The sequence below is a fragment of the Anas platyrhynchos genome, chromosome 21 (genome assembly GCF_047663525.1).
Source record: "Anas platyrhynchos isolate ZD024472 breed Pekin duck chromosome 21, IASCAAS_PekinDuck_T2T, whole genome shotgun sequence".
NCBI classification, from domain to species: Eukaryota; Metazoa; Chordata; class Aves; order Anseriformes; family Anatidae; genus Anas; species Anas platyrhynchos.
The window spans coordinates 14004681-14020976 of NC_092607.1; the positions used below are offsets into that span (position 1 = coordinate 14004681).

General features: G+C 36.9%; 1 long non-coding RNA gene across 1 annotated transcript; it reads left to right on the top strand.

Annotated features, from left to right (window-relative positions):
* The first annotated feature begins 13632 nt into the window (after positions 1-13632).
* Positions 13633-15289, top strand: LOC110353948 (uncharacterized). Its single transcript, XR_002405229.4, has 2 exons — positions 13633-13844; positions 13924-15289. It is a non-coding gene; the product is annotated as an uncharacterized lncRNA (long non-coding RNA).
* The last annotated feature ends 1007 nt before the right edge of the window (positions 15290-16296 follow it).

The following is a 16296-nucleotide window of genomic DNA, read 5'->3' on the forward strand; positions in this document are numbered from 1 at the left end:
GCCATTCCGAAGTGGATTTACATCTTAGCCTGTAATTGCTTTTGGAATGGAAAACTGCTGACTCAGAAAAAGTGAGAGAACACACTTGGAAAGCACAGGCAAATGGATGCTGTACCACCACATCCTTGTGCCATTTCTGCCCTTCACACGCACATTATTTTATACTTTTCAAAAGTGTTGAGAAGTCTTAGAAATGGAAACCTTAGCTCTCCTGTGCTGACCATGCTAGTGAAACATGGCATATTGTCCTGGATCTGACCTGGATCTCACCTGGATAATTTCTTGATGTCTAGAATAAGATAAATGCAGTGTCTAGTGTGAACACTTACCACTAGCCTGCAAGAATCTTTCTTAGGGACTGGTACATTTCTCAAGAAAGAGAAGGCACTTGACAAATTTGAATATCTAACATTTCAGGTGACCACTTTGTTTTGCTTAACATGTGTGGTAGGAGCCTACTATCTCCAGTTACCTTACAAAGTGTGAAATGAATCCCAGACTCGCAAAGTATATTGTACTCTGAAGGACACATTTCTACATTTCTTCTGCTCTTCCTGTCCCTCCCTCTGAGGATCCTATAGGAGACCCAGTTTGCAAGATATCCAGTCTTCACTGGGGAAGATGATGCAGACTGAGGCTACAGAAGACATTGAAGGCTCTCCAGCCTTCTTCCCTATCCCTTGGAGAGATGTAACTATCCAATGTGAGATTTGCCAAGAGTGATTAAATGAATAAAATAAAATACCATAGCTAAAATTTCCAGAAGCTCATACAAAATCATCTGTTCATCGCAGGTTCTTCTACCACTTGCATCAGAATAGTAACAGTGTCACACAGCAGAGCCATCACCAGGAACATGTTAAGCAACATGACTAATATTTATTCCCTCTTTTGACTTACCTCCAAGGGATGGAAGCCCAGTCTTTTGAATAAATGAGGCTTTCACTAATAAAGTATTTTTTTCTTAAAACATGACATCACTAAATATATCGGTATTTTTGGGACCGCACTTACAAAGACCTTTTGTTACAATCTACTGATTATTCATAAATGCTGAATATGATACATTATTAATAATTCAGTTTTGCTTTGATCTATATTCGATAAAATAAGAAAGAAAATTACTTCTGGGATGCAATTAGCAAATTATTCCAAGGCACTGATAATTATTAATGTTTCTTGATAAAAGCTTTTCCTGTGTAAAGAAAGTTCTTAAAGTATCCAGAAGATGGCATAAGTAAGCCAGTTATAAGAAGGCCAGGCTACCTTCACGTAGCAAAAAGCGAAAACTAAGAAGTTTCTATACAAGTACCTTATTTCAAAACAAATCTCCTTATTAAAATGTATATTTTGATGTGGTCAATGGAGAAGAGTTTTCTTTTTTTAAGAGTTCCTTTCCTCAGCATCATGCAAGGAATGTACCATTTAATGACTACAAAGCAATAGTAAGAAAAAGGAAAATGGAGAGAGTAATATGAAAATTTTAAGCAGACATTTGTGGATTTTTCTTTCTTTCTTTTCTTGAAGAGACAGTAACAGAGACTGAGAAGACATATATCTATACTTTGTTGTATCTATTATGTTTTGTACTCCATGTAGCTCATTACACAGTATTTGCTTTTCCATGGAGTTTTATTCAGATAATTTCTAAGATTATTGGGCATATGGGAGAATCTATTTACACCAGCAAATAACCATTTATGAGCACAAAAATGGAATTTATGCTTGCAACTGGCCTCAAAGATGTAACTTTTTGCATGAGCAATTTACATATTCCAAGCAGTATTTTCAGTATTCAAACCTATACATTCCATAAAAAGTGAAGATAAGATGCTCTGCACACTGCAGTAATTGATATTTTAAAGAAGAAACAGGAGAGAATAGTTTATCTCATTTTCTTCAGTGTTTTTAAATACCTATATCATGGCTCAAGGAGACATTTTATAGTGTCAAACTATAGTTCTTGATAATACAAGTGTCCTTGGGGTTAGTATGAAATTTACTAACTTGAACTACACTGTCTGTTCCTCTAACGTTATTGTCCAAAAGTGAAACGATGTACAAAAGGTAATTAAACAAGCAAACCTTCTTAGACCTTGGGTCAAATCCTAGTTTGGCAGCTGCTGAAAGTGTTCTTGATGGTCACTGAATTTATCTCTTTTTTTTTTTTTTTCTAACCGTTTACAAAGTCTAACACAAAGTCATAGTTGAAACCACTTCTTACAAAAGGCCAAGAGCTGGGTTAGTAGGGCTGTTGCAAATCAGCTCTGAGATACAATAGTTCAGTTACACAGGGAGATGTGTACACTGCTGGCAAGGCAAGCATCACATTTCTACGTTCTGAATCAGATCCAAGAAAGTAAGAAAGGTAAAATGTCTTCGATTGTAAGAGACGAGCAAATTAATATACAAGTGAAGAAAAAATATTAAACATACCTATTTCTTTCAGAGCTGTGGGCCACCACTAGATCTTTCTTCCCAATCTCCATTAAACACCAATCAACCTTAGTTTCAATACTGTATGGGTTGTTGTTGTCTTTTACCTCTTTATAGTACATGAAACAAGAGATTTTAGTCTCTAATTAGGGTTCCAAGATGTTTCTAAAATAAAAATAATGGCAGTCAGATACAGAACGACTACTTGTGCTTTTGAAAAATATTCCCACATACTTTGGCCAATTTCTGGGAAAGGATGCTCTAATAATTAACCTCCTGCAAAAAAATTTCTGTATAAACAGAGATAGGAATCTCACATTTGAAAACAAAACAAAACAAAACAAAACACAACACATTTTTGTTTTTAAACATTTTGATTAAGAAACTTCAGCTATGGCCAGGGCTGCCATAAAACACAAAAACTTCATCTAGCTTAGTGTGCCATCTTTCCAAGAATGCTGTTTACATTAATAAAAGTACCATCAACCTATTTAATTGAACTGCATTTAGAAGAGATGTGGAAAAGAATAGAAGATGATTGTAGAAGCTTTACCAAAAAATCTTCCAAAGAACACATTTACAGATTTTTATAAGAAAAAACAAAAAACAAAAAAACAGCAAAGGTATGAAAGTCACTAGCACTCACAGCTGTTCCAAGGAAAAAGCCAACATAAAAAAGGGCTTTTAGTATAGGAGCTCAAGTGTATTGCAGATCCTGAAAAGCTGCTGACACAGGCTGTAACTGATGGAAAACCAACAGAACTTGTCATCTCTGCATTATATTACTGACAGTATAAAAGGTATTTTCATTTAGAAATTCATTTGAAAGCAGTAGTGACAAGTGAGTTCTTATTTCCATCTACAGTGGAAAGAATTTCTCACTTCAGTGCCTGATCCTTCTTTCTGTCGTGTAAGAGTAAATCAGGAATGATATGAGGAAAGCCAGTGTGATCAAATGAATCAATGGAGAGGACGGGGCTTTATTGGTCAGAGCATCCATGGCTGTGACCAGGACATTCTATTTGCAGCAGCCATCAATATGTAAGAACTATAGGTTTTGTTGATGAAAGGATATTCTGGAATGTATGTACTTAAAAGGAGACAAATGTAAAGAATTTGAAAAAAAAAAAAAGAAAAAAAAAAAGAAATCTAAACTTTCCCAATGATGTCAGAAGTTGAAAAAGCTTGGATTGTAAAATCTGTACAGAATGAAGAACCTTGTCAATTTCTTACTCAGACATTCCTAGAAAAACATCGTATAAAGCAGTATCTCTTCAAATCCAAACTGGAATAAGAAAAAAAAAAAAAAGAAAAAAAGAATTCTGGAGTGACTCTACAATAAAATTAAAAGGGCTTAATGTTGCCTGTTAACAGAGGACTGTACTGAGGAGGGTGTAAGGTAAACCTAGACATACTTGTATTAGAGAGGTGCTGTGTCTCCAGAGCAATTCCATACATGGAGGAGTACTCAAACTGCAAAATCCCTTTCCAGACACAGCAGTGTCTCTGCCAAAGAAAATGAGAACCTTAGCGGAGGAGACAGATCATGTTGCACCTTGTTCCAACAGAGCAAGAAAAGGTAACTGGAGCATGCATCTATTGCGGGAGCAGGGAAGCACTGCCAAGACCAATAATTAAGACATGATCTAAGTTCTCTTGCTTTGAGATCCAGATGGCTTACTCCAAAACAGAGCTAGAGAGCAAGCTACCACTGTGGTATGATGGATAATGGGGAAATTGGGCTCAAGCCTGTGATGGAAGCCTAAGTTAATACTGCTGTGTACACCTTGTCATGGTATTAAAAATAAGTACTCTCAACACCAGGGGAAAATTAGGAAGTTAGGTGTCCCAACAGATTGATTGCTAATCTGCAGCTCTGAAAATCATGTTTCATGAGATTTCCCTGTGACCCTGGGTAAGTTACTTGCAGACAGATTTTTACAAAGTATTAAGCATCTACCTCCACTGGAATTAGTGGAAATTAAATGCCATAAATCTGTCTACTCTGTCTCTCTGGTTGTGAAATGGGAACAACAGTCCTTCCTGTCTCAAAGAAATACTTCCAAAGATTATGAAGTGTCCTGACAGGACAGGAATAGGGAGCTTGTAAGTATTCTAAAGAGAAATATGACGTTTTCCTTAACTGATGCTATGCTGAAGTATGGATTAAATGTATATATATTATGTATTTCCTGCAATACTCAGGTTTATGAGTCAAATGAAAGGAAGGCATGGGTGATATTTTTAATGTGCTAAATAAATATTCAACAGGATATGCATTTTTTAAGCTAAAGATCCAATATTATTTATAGTCGGTGTTTTCATGTAGAGAAACAAGTTATTTCAGAAATGAGGAGGAAAACTGACACCCTGCTATGGAGTTCCTGGATATTTGCTAACAAGACCATGAAGAGGGTGAAACAATCATGTACTTGACTTTAACTGAGAGTGTGGGAGCTCAACACCTCTGAAAAAAACAAGATGTATTTCAGTACCTTGTTGAACTTAAATGGTTAACCTCAGGCTCTCAAATAGTTCATTTAAGATAGCTGGCAAACATCACAGAGTGAGTCATTGACAGAAACAGACAAAACAAACAAACAGCTCTCCTGATTTAAAATCCTAAGCTTTTGCAATGTAGGTGATTTTAACATGGTGGAGAATTACCATTATAGGGGATTTTGTCTTATGTTCAAAATGCAGACTACATTCTTTCATTTGCTGTATTACTGCTCTCCCACTTGAATACCAGCAGATGGAAACTGAGACTGATCTTGCTGAATAGGTGGGACTCCAAACACAGTTTGGAATGGCAGAAGGTGGAAATACACGAAGGAAAGACACAATAGGCTAGCTAGTTACTTGACATTTGAATTGCAACAATTATACACCTACTCCTTTATCATTTTATGGCTCCATTATGCCCTCCTAACAAAGGCAACGTGCCAAACAGAAGCCAGTGGGAGTTCCACCTCAACAGAAATTAAGGATTAAATCCCTTGTGCATGCCCTACGAAAAATCCAAACTAAGACATTAATCCCATTGATCTCCTTAATAGCCATTGTGCTCCAAGAATTAAAGCACGAAATGAACACAATGAAATAAAATCTCCAGGCCTTAACTGCCAACCCACCTTTCCACAAGGTTTTGAGAGGGAGTTGTCCTCAACCACTCCTCATCCCAAGCACCCTGCTAACTCACAGTGCAATCTGTAAGACTCCTTCCCATCAGTTCTCCTTGCACTATGCTTTTCCATTATAACTAGTGTTATGGAAACCATTATAACCATTGCAAACAGAGTGTGCCATTACCTTTTTTCTTTGCCATTGCTTATATGCCGCAGCAGAACCTTGAAGAAGATAATGAACAAAGCACCCTACATGGGCTTTTTTTTTTTTTGCCAGGAGTTTACAATTGATTTATGAGAGAAGTTATTATTAAGAGCAAAAATTACAATATTTAAATCTAGGCATGAAGAGTAATACACAATTCAAGAAAGTGTGTAGAAAATTTATCGCTGTTAATACTTGTATGTGATAATTCTGGTCTTTAGTCCCATTATACCCAGATGCTGTGCACACACAGGAAAAATGATGGCCCCAGCCAAGGAAGCTTACTTAATAAGAATAAGTGGTACAACAGGTGTGTATATTCAGAGATGTAGTAGTACATGAACAAACATTATCTAAAAATGTGACAAAATCAGTTGTTTTGATAGGCTCTCTCACAGCCTACGCATTCCTACATTTTCTGTGTATATTTTTACTGAAGATCTGTATTTATGGGGACCTCTTCCCAAGAGTGAAGGCCAACAAAAGAGACTCCATAAAAATACTTTCAGGATATTTTAGTGAGTGGGTAATTGAGCTTTGCATTATGAATTTCCTGAAAAGGAAGTGGGTATGAAGAGGTCTGAAAATGAATGCAAGCACTTCATTTTGGTGAAAATAGGGGTTTATGCATAAAATCTGTAATCTTTTTCCAATGGAAATTGAGTCAGTTTACTTTTTACTCAAGCAATGGAAATGTTTCCTTTGATGTTGATGGAAGCAAAACTATTGCCAAAGTTGGGGAGAAATGGGGGCAGATGCAGAAGGAAGGTGAGACTGAACAGAAGGTTAAGTATTTTCTCTGTTTTACTGGAAGAAGGCAAACAACAAGATGTAATTCACAACCGGAACTGCATATTTCCCAGTTTTACATTTCATCTGTCATTGGGTTCATTGGCTCAGATGAAAAAAATATATATTTTTTAGATTTATTTTAGAACCATGCTCTGGGAAATAAGTATACAGTGACTTTACTTAGATTGGAATACTTGTAAAGCCCTTGTAAAATGTACTTCCAAAATTTGATTTCACTTTATCAGGAAGGCTCACATAAAGCCAAAAGCAACACTGTCTTTCCTTCCTCCTTGAATGCTTAGAGACTGCTCAGAGTCTGCTCACTGAGTATTGTATACATTCCATCATTATGTGCCTCTAAAAATGAAAAATAGGTCAAGAAATTGCAAGGTGAATGAGTTAATATATAAACCATTATCAAATTCAAGTGCTATACAACTGAATATCTTCTATTTAATTATGAGGCAGTAGAGTCAGTACAATGTGGTGACATTAATCATTACAATACTGAAATTTTGTTACCATGGTGTGTTTTTTAAAAAGAAACTCTTTTAAGATGTAAATTAACTTTGTCTTACAATTTCCTTCCTCACACCCTCAGTCAAGCAGTAATCATTATTTACAGGCATTTTGTCAAAAGGATAAGTTGAGCTGCTAGAGCAACTCAGAGACCTTATTAAGTACTCCCATAACACTACTATCGTTATTTTGGTCCTACTGTAAAGGCATTCAATTTCCTCCCTGTCTTTTTGCACCTTTTAACAGACATTTTAGTGGTCAAAAATTATGTGCAATGGTAGCTATAAGGTTTAATATCCTTTATCTAACATGAAAAATGGCAAAACAGGCATTTGTCCCTGCCTTTGGCCAACCCAGCTCTCAGGACAGCAAAATATGTCTCTAAGCCCTTCTTGCTCTTTCCTCTAGATCTCACACCAAGTGTAGCTCAGCTAATGAAGGAGAGTCACTTTTGTGCACATGTGCTCATTAGAGTTCGCTTCTGCAAAGTCTACATATAAAGACTGCAAGACAAGCGGGATTTTCACCTAATACTCTAGATCTCCATCACACCTCACTTCTCGTTTTGTGTCAGAACATGTAACTTGGATTCTCAGAGCCAGACAGCAGCAATGACTGGGGTGTTTTCTAGGATCAGACCACTGTCGGGGGAAAAGTAGCTGGGAAAAAAATCTGTGAAACCTTGGATCAGGGCAAGGGCAGAGATACTGAGGAAGCGTTTATGAGCCAGGCTGAAGACCTGCTGACTAGATGTGGTCAGGGAGCAGACAAGAGAGAAGTTTTTGGATGTGAGAAGTTAGAGCAGCTGATAACATCTTTTAGGCAGGTAACTGTGAATGTAAATCTGTGGTAAAATAAGTATTCCCACATATACGAAGCCAAATTTTCCACTGGGTTAAATTGTATAAATTACCCTGATTTTGACCACAAGCTAGTCCCTGGAAGGAAGATGTTGCCTCTACAAAACAAATATTCTGTAATTGTAAAGGGCAACAATTTTGTGCTTTCTGAACTGGAAGACTATTGTCAATAAGTTATGGTTAGAATAGAGGTTCATAATAAAGCCTGAAGGAGTCAAATACTCAAATGCTACTGAACTTCATAAACAGATGAGTGCTTACATCCTTTAGGCTCCTCTTGTAAATCTGAAATTAAAAATCTGGCCTATAAACAGAAAAAAATATTAGATTGAAAGAAAGATTTGCAAAAAAAAGTATGGATCCAACCTAAATCCTTTGTTCATGAGAAGATGATCAATATATATTAGACATACACAACTCTAATGTGTTTGCTCATCACTTATAAAATCTTCTGATCTTGAACCCTCCTTGAATGTTTTTTTGTTTCACGAACTTATTATTATTATTATTATTATTATTATTATTATTATTATTATAGTTTTTATTGCCAACCATCTAAATCAAAATTCTCTGAAGGAAGAAAAATTATTTTATCCATTCTATGATCATTGGCTCAGTGTCTAAGGAAGGTTTGTAAACCTATATCTTTTTGCTTACAGGCAAATTCCTCCTTTAGAAGAGCTGCAAAGTTTTTTTGTGTAGATATTTTAAGTACATCTTGAGCTTCTAATCTCCCATTAGCATGTAATTCAGAGCAAAATGAACTGACTAGAATTCTTTTTGATTTTAGTTTAACTTCAGCATTTCTGTCTTTTGATCAGAATCAGTTTGTCCCATCGTATCCATCAGAGAAATCACGCCCATTTCCTTTCAGCATTGAGATGCCACTTCACTGTGAAAAATGAACTGCACGCAAATAAAAGTGAATTTGTGTAGCTTCTTTGGTAACAGTTTGTCAAGAATGCCTCGTCTCAGTATTGTTTCCTGAGACAAGAGTACTATTTCTAAGGATGCAAAATGATAGCTGTGTCTGGCATATTACAGAATCTTAAAGAGACCATTAAATCCAACTACTCTTAACAGGGTCAAATCTTTTACAAGTATTTTTCCAGTATTCATCTTTGCACAGCCAGTTAATGGATTGCTGAACCCCCACAAAGCACATTTTCTGTGATTTTTCCATGTAGTTTCTCTTGGTAAGAATTTTTGACAGGTTCCATATAATCTGTTTTTTCCTACTTTAGTCCACCGGGACGATTATTATCAATAATATAACCAGGTTTTATTTTTTTAAAATATCAACACTGGCAACTGCTTCAGGACATATACTTTCAGATTTTAATCAAGGTTTGAGCACTGCATATCTATGACGCTTTTAGAAAAAAAAAAACACAATACTTTAGTACTGGGAGGTGGCCTGATCATGGATTTTAGATTTCCTGTAGCTCTTCATCACTACAACAAACATTCTTTAGTCATCTCTTTAATAAAATAAATAAATAAATAAATAAAGACATTAATAACATTTGCATGACTGTGTAGGACAAATGATGGGAGAACCATCACTTACCATATTTCCATACACTTCCACAGAAATTCCAGTCAATTTTGTGTCTAACATATGTCAGAATTAAGAGATTAGCTCTGATGAAGAAGCAAGTTTTTGTATTGCTGCAGAATATTCCCTTTGTTTAGGTGGACTCACATTATGAATTCCTGGCAGTTCTGAGGCAGTGAGTGCACAGTAGGTGGCACTCACTGTCTTGAGGAAATAGTATCAGTGCACCTTCAATAAGAAAAAAGAAGGCAGCCTGTAAGAAGGCAGCCTATCTTATCACTTGCAAAATTAACAGCTCTGGATAGATAAATCACTAACTGTGGATCAATTTAATTAGTGTCCTGTCAACGTGTGCAGTCACCCTTTTGATCTATATCCATATGCATATTTGTGAAGTATCTATCATATGGTTTACAAACCAGGCATTAAAAAGAAGGAATCAGATGATCTGATTGAGGCAGTGACTGGGCTGGGACAAGGGGTCATCACTCATGTTAAACTTATTAAGCATATATGCTATTGATGTTGTATTATTGCTCAGACATTGGAGTCATTCCCTGCTATGTGTCTCCCCTATCAGAGATACTTGCGATACATTTAGACAACACTAGAATACAAAAGGATAAAAGTGCCTTGTTCAATATAAAGTGAGTGCCATTAAGTAATCATTACTTAACCACACACTGTTGGAAACCTGTACAGACAACATTTAGCAGTGTAAAAGTCACTTCCCACTATTAATCACTTTTAATTTAAGATACACATACCCGTGTATCTTAGTTATTTTTGCTTGACAACTCATAATTGCTAGAAAAATATATCAGAGACTGGCAACAAAACTTAGCTGTTCATGCTTAGCTTGACTTTAAAGGAACCTAAAGCAGAAGCTACATGGTATGAAAATGGATGCACACAATTGTTTTGTACAAAGTTGTGATAGAAACTGACTTTATAAATGTTGCATACAGGATTGGTCAGAAGAAGAGTTGATAGTGACATTGAAAAGCTAGTATCAATAAAAATAAAGTTCAAATCAGAAGACATACTTTTATATAAGAGCAATATACAGGAAGATAATATTTTTTTCCTATAATTCCTTAATGAAAATGTGGATTTTAAATTGTTCCATGCTCCATGTATCAAAATTAGTAAGGGCAAAATTCAACCAGCTTTAACTGGATTTAAGAGTGCCACTAGAGCAGCTGGACATGCAGCATACATGCTGGTAATGAGAATGCTTTTCATGCACTGTTATATATACAGCATAACAGTGCAACAAAGATTCTTTAAAAATCCTTAAAAAAAACACAAAACCAACCAACCACCAACAACAATAACAACAACAAACAAACAAACAAAACAAAACAAAAACAAAACAAAACAAAAAAAAACAGAAAAAGAATTACTTGTCCTATTACTTCTCCATATAAATTATTTTAACTTACGTCCTACACTGAGAGATAAACTAGTGATGCAAACAAATAGGCTCTCAATGGTCTCGTAAGTAGTTTCTTCACTGGCTAGTAGCCTCGTGCTTCTGTTGCGGACATCCAAGCTATGAAAGCTGAGGGACGCAGATTCTCTAAGCTCCCTCCCAAAGAAAAGCTCATGTAGTATTGGAAGACCTAGTCCTCACATCACCTATGAAACAATTTTTGAAACGGAAACGTGGACCAAAGGTACAGGAAGGAGAAAAGGAGAATGGGTTGAAACGAAGGAGCTGCAAACTGGCCATCACACTGCACACAGCTTTTCCACATGCATTTGGGAGCATCTGTATGTGACCGAAAAAAAACCACCAACCCAACCCCAAACAAACCAGCTACATTGTTGGGTGAGGTAAGAAAGCCCCTCTGGAGAATACCCAAGTTCTGATGCTTTGTGGAAACCTGATTATACCATCTGACATTATTGATGTTGACAGCACTTGTAAAGTGAATTTGGAGAGATTAAATGTATGGGGGTATTGTCTGTAATTTTTAATAATCCTCTTCCCTTAGATTCTGAAGAAAAGGAACATGATTGTTGTGGATGTATTAATGGAATCTGCCTGTCAAAATAATGAAATTGAAAAAAGCTTTTATTGGGTATGTATATCATAGAAATGCTAGCATTATATATGTCCCTTGTGCCAAATATGTTACCACAGCAATACATGGAGAAGCATCAACAAGAATACAGGATATAATGATGCTTAAAAATCCCACATATATTGACATTGATATAAAACTAAACAGGTCAATGAGCCACATTCCAGTTAATAAACTGTAACATTTTCTATTAGCATTTCATATTTGAATTTTTCTTTAAATATTATTCTAACAGGAAATTATTAACACGCCTGGACTAGAGATTCTAAGTCGTTGCTGTCAGGTGGAGTTACTGTACCCATTTTCTCTCCTTAGCAAGCTTGAGCTTTGGAGGTATTATATATTATTCAGCTTTTCAGCTTGAGGCTGGTACTTTCCATGTATGATTGACCAGTCAGATACAAGATAAATGGAAGATGAAATCCAATCAAATAATTGCTAAGGACTGTAGTAAGACAAGTATATAACAGATTCCATAACGCAGGTCTGTGAGAAGTACAGTGGACACTAAAGTTTGTGGCAGTCAGTAAGGTCATGTTATGACAGGAAAATATAAAATAAATACAATTTTGTTAAAATAGAGATTGCAATTATTTATTTCCAGCTAGCACTAATGATTCAGCTGAAATATTTTATCTCAGGATCTGAAATTCTTTAATTGGGAAAGCTGTTGTAAAATGAAACCAGACAAGAGTGACAAAAAATGGCAGCAGATGTGAACAAAGCACCTGGATTGATTTTCCAAGGAAAAGAGAAGACTGAGGGAGAGATGAAGATGACATCATTTTTCATATATGTTGCCATTGAATTGTTCTCTCTGTCTATGGAGACTAGGACAAGTAGTATATCATTTCACTTTCATTAAGGGAAAATGGAAAGGGTCAATTTTCTAATGCTAGTATAGGAACAGACTGCTTAAGGATACAGTGGTATCATAGAATCATAGAATCATAGAATATCCTGAGTTGGAAGGGACCCTTAAGGATCATCAAGTCCAACTCTTGACACCGCACAGGTCTACCCAAAAGTTCAGACCATGTGACTAAGTGCACAGTCCAATCTCTTCTTAAATTCAGTCAGGCTCGGTGCAGTGACCACTTCCCTGGGGAGCCTGTTCCAGTGGTATCATCATCTTTGAATAATTTAAAACACGTCTGGTATGAATTGTCAAAACATACCTGATCATCCAAAGAGGAAAGTGGACTAGATGAGAGGTTCCCAATCTGTATTAATTGCCTGCAATCTGCAAGTGGTTTAAAGGAAATATGGCATCCAGGAGCAAAGATGACTTTTTGAGGACCTTAGCTTAAAGATGTTTTTTTTTTCAGTGGTAGTAGACTTCATACTGCTACTATTATAACACAGGCTAAGCACATGTTAGGAAACCAGAACTGTTGTTAGAGCAGGAAACTGGAAATGGGGATTTTTTTTTGTTTAGTTTTTGAATTGATTTTTGCAAGTAGTGACTCAACTACTTTCTGTGTTTTAGTGTGCACACATAAACCAGATCACGTATCTGCAGGAAATTTGCATGCCTGCAGATGAAGGATTTCATCTCAGCATATAAAGTATGACACTGCCATCCTATCTTCAGGATTTATGATCTAGTTAGAGAGTATATGATCAGGAAATTTTAAACAACGCAGGAAGAAATGAATCTCAGCCATTAAATATCAGGTTAGTAAGTCAAAGTCAGTCTTGGTAAGGTAGGAGATGCTTTTTTTCTCATCAGACACTCCTAAGGAAACAAAATCTAAAGTTTGTGCTGCAGCTGCGAACAGACGAGTTAAATAGTGTAGTGAAGCTGCAGAAATGTTATCGGGTGTGAACGGGGAGGTAACATCTCTTTCATAGCATATCACGTAGCCCAGAGACTGCTTGGAACAAGAACCTGGGTGAAGCACTCAGTAGTGCTTGCAGGTGGGTTTGTTCAGAGACTCATTTATTTTTCTTTCCCATCAAGAACAATTAATTTCTGTCTCTAAATGTAAAACAGCTGTTGCTTGTCCTTGTTAATCACATGATGGCAGAGATCAGGGCCTGCGGTCTCTGTGGGCCAGACTGTGAACGTGACTCCTGCTGGTATGTAGCGCTATTCCCGCTGAACCTGAGGAGCTGCAAAAGTCCCTGCCATGGAAGCATTGTGCTTGACTGACTCGGGCTTCCAAGGAAGAGAGGATGCACAGGCAAATCCTAAAGCTTTCCATTCAATTAGTGAACACCCCTGCTGCTGGCCATAGGAATGAACTACAGCTGGTATCAAAGAGCTAAACTGGGATGTCATTTTGCCATCCGTATACATGTATAGCAATTTGTTCTTGTGTATGTATTTCAGAAATGACTAAAATACTTGAAACGGTTATTCTACCTCACCCTTGCTTCAGCTGCTGGCAACCATTAGACTGTTTGTCTCTTCTTTGTCGAACTGGCATTGCTGGAAGCAACACCACTGGCATGACAATGATTGACAGGAGACACTGCACTGAGAGGCACTAATTGGGTGAAACAGGAGCAGCAGACCACAGCTCACTGGGCAGTCTCCAGGAAAGGTGAGGGGGCTTGTAAAGCGACCTGGACTCCCTCCTGACAGGGAAAGGACTAGATGTGAGGGCTGAACAAGAGAGGAAGGAAATGACTGTGTGATCTATAACCCCAAGCAGACATACAAGCTTGTGTTATCGAGTCAGCTCTTTGCCGTGGAAGGAAATGATGTGAGTGACTATTCTTTTTGGATTAAAAAATGAGAATTACTGTGGTGCCTGAAAGCATGAGAGAGCTCTTTGCATGCCCTATCATCTGGAACATGCTACCTTCCTTTCCATCCTCTATGCTGTCACATTTTTCACATCGTGGCTCGGTTCTTACTAGAAAATCTCATGGAACACTTCTTCATTTATCCCTGCATGGACTGCATTTTCTCTTTCTCTTGGAAACATACTATTCAGATCCCTTTGACAATTACAGCAGCTGTTTAAAAACAGCCAAGATGGTACCTCTTAATCCAGCTGCTTCAATAGATAAATAGACAATTCATTGCCCAAATGAGTATGACTACACAGAAATAAAGTAAAATAACACCATCATCAAGAAAAAGGCTTTGAGAACCTCTGTGCCACCTCATTTTAAACATAAGCTTAAATGCTAGGCTTGATCCTGACCTGGCTGTATGTGCCTGTTATTCTCTCTCGACATTCCTTACAGAAACATGGGCAGGCAGCTCACCCTTGCAGTGGAAAGAAAAGGGTGTATAGTACAGGAGAAACACTGTCATTCTCTAATATTCACAACCTGATTTTCTTTCTGTATGGCCAAGCTTTACTTCCACATTAGTACTAAAATTTCTCTCTCCACTTCAGATGGTGAACTTTTGTTTTACAGCTGGTATTATGCCTTTGTATTTGCTAACAAGGTAGCATGGCAGCACACATAAACTGTACTGTGAGACATATGCTTTTCTTTAAGTACTTGAAGATTTTCAGGAATCTATATTTATTTTTATTAGTAATATCTTTATATGAGTATTAAACAGCTGATAAGCTGGCACAACATCTATAACAATTTATGAGACAAAATTTCTGACTTCCAAATGGCTGCCTAATTTTATAAGGCTTACATTAAGATTAACTATGCTACTCAGTAACTGGAGGTCTTGTCTTCATAATCAGAGCCATCAGACACATTCTGGACGACTTGAAGAATGAAAGATTCCTGTTAATAATTGCTGTGTAGACAATGAAATAATATATTTAACCTTGCCAGTCAAGTTTCAAATACCTCATCACAGCTGAAAAACATGAAGGGCAGAAATTCTGTAGAATGCATTTGTGGCTGAGAATGAGGTAGTAACAGAGGGAATAGAATAAAACAAAAAAACAACATGCTTTTGGTTGGGGAAAAGATCAAAGGTAAAGGCAGAGCACTTGCTTTTGGAAATCTCTTCAGGAGCAGCATTTCATGCAGACGCCTGCTGGGTGCCATCTGCTGCTCAGTGCATTTGTATGGTCTGTGCCAGGGAGACTTTCAGGAAATGTTTACAAAAATGTGCAGGTTGCTGATATAACATATCACAAAGTGAAAAGTTTAGTTATTTTATTTACACCAACCTTTTCTTTTCATAGATCATATTTTCCAATGAATTCATAACACACCTGGCATACTGGAATCTGAGCACTAGCTTGTATCTTAGAATACTTCTGTAGTATGAGTAATTAATACACTGATTACACATTTTTCTTCACTGATTCTTAAAATGAAACTAATGCTTTTCAAAATGGCCTCAACAATCTTTAGGCTCTTGATAGTTTACAAATGGGAGATACTACGAACAGTAGCTAGATTCAGTGGATTTTCACAGAGCATGAATATACAGCGAATGTAATATTCAGCAATTTCTGCCTCGTCCTGAGGAACCTCTTATACTGGTGATGGAAGCTTCCTCAAGCTGGTCTTTGGTAGAAAGAAGTGATGCAGGATTTATTTACCTAAAATATACTTACTCCACCTCTGTAAAGATAGGGTTTGCTGGGATGTACAGTGCCAAGCATGGCACCATCAGAGAAATCTCAGGGTCTGATGTGTAGACTATAGCCATCCTTTAAAATCAGTAGAACAGACCCATAAGGCTGAGGAAGTTTCCCTTTTAATGACTTACATGAACACAAGTTAGTCAGGGCTAAAGAAACTCTACAAAAGTGATGAGAGCGCAGAC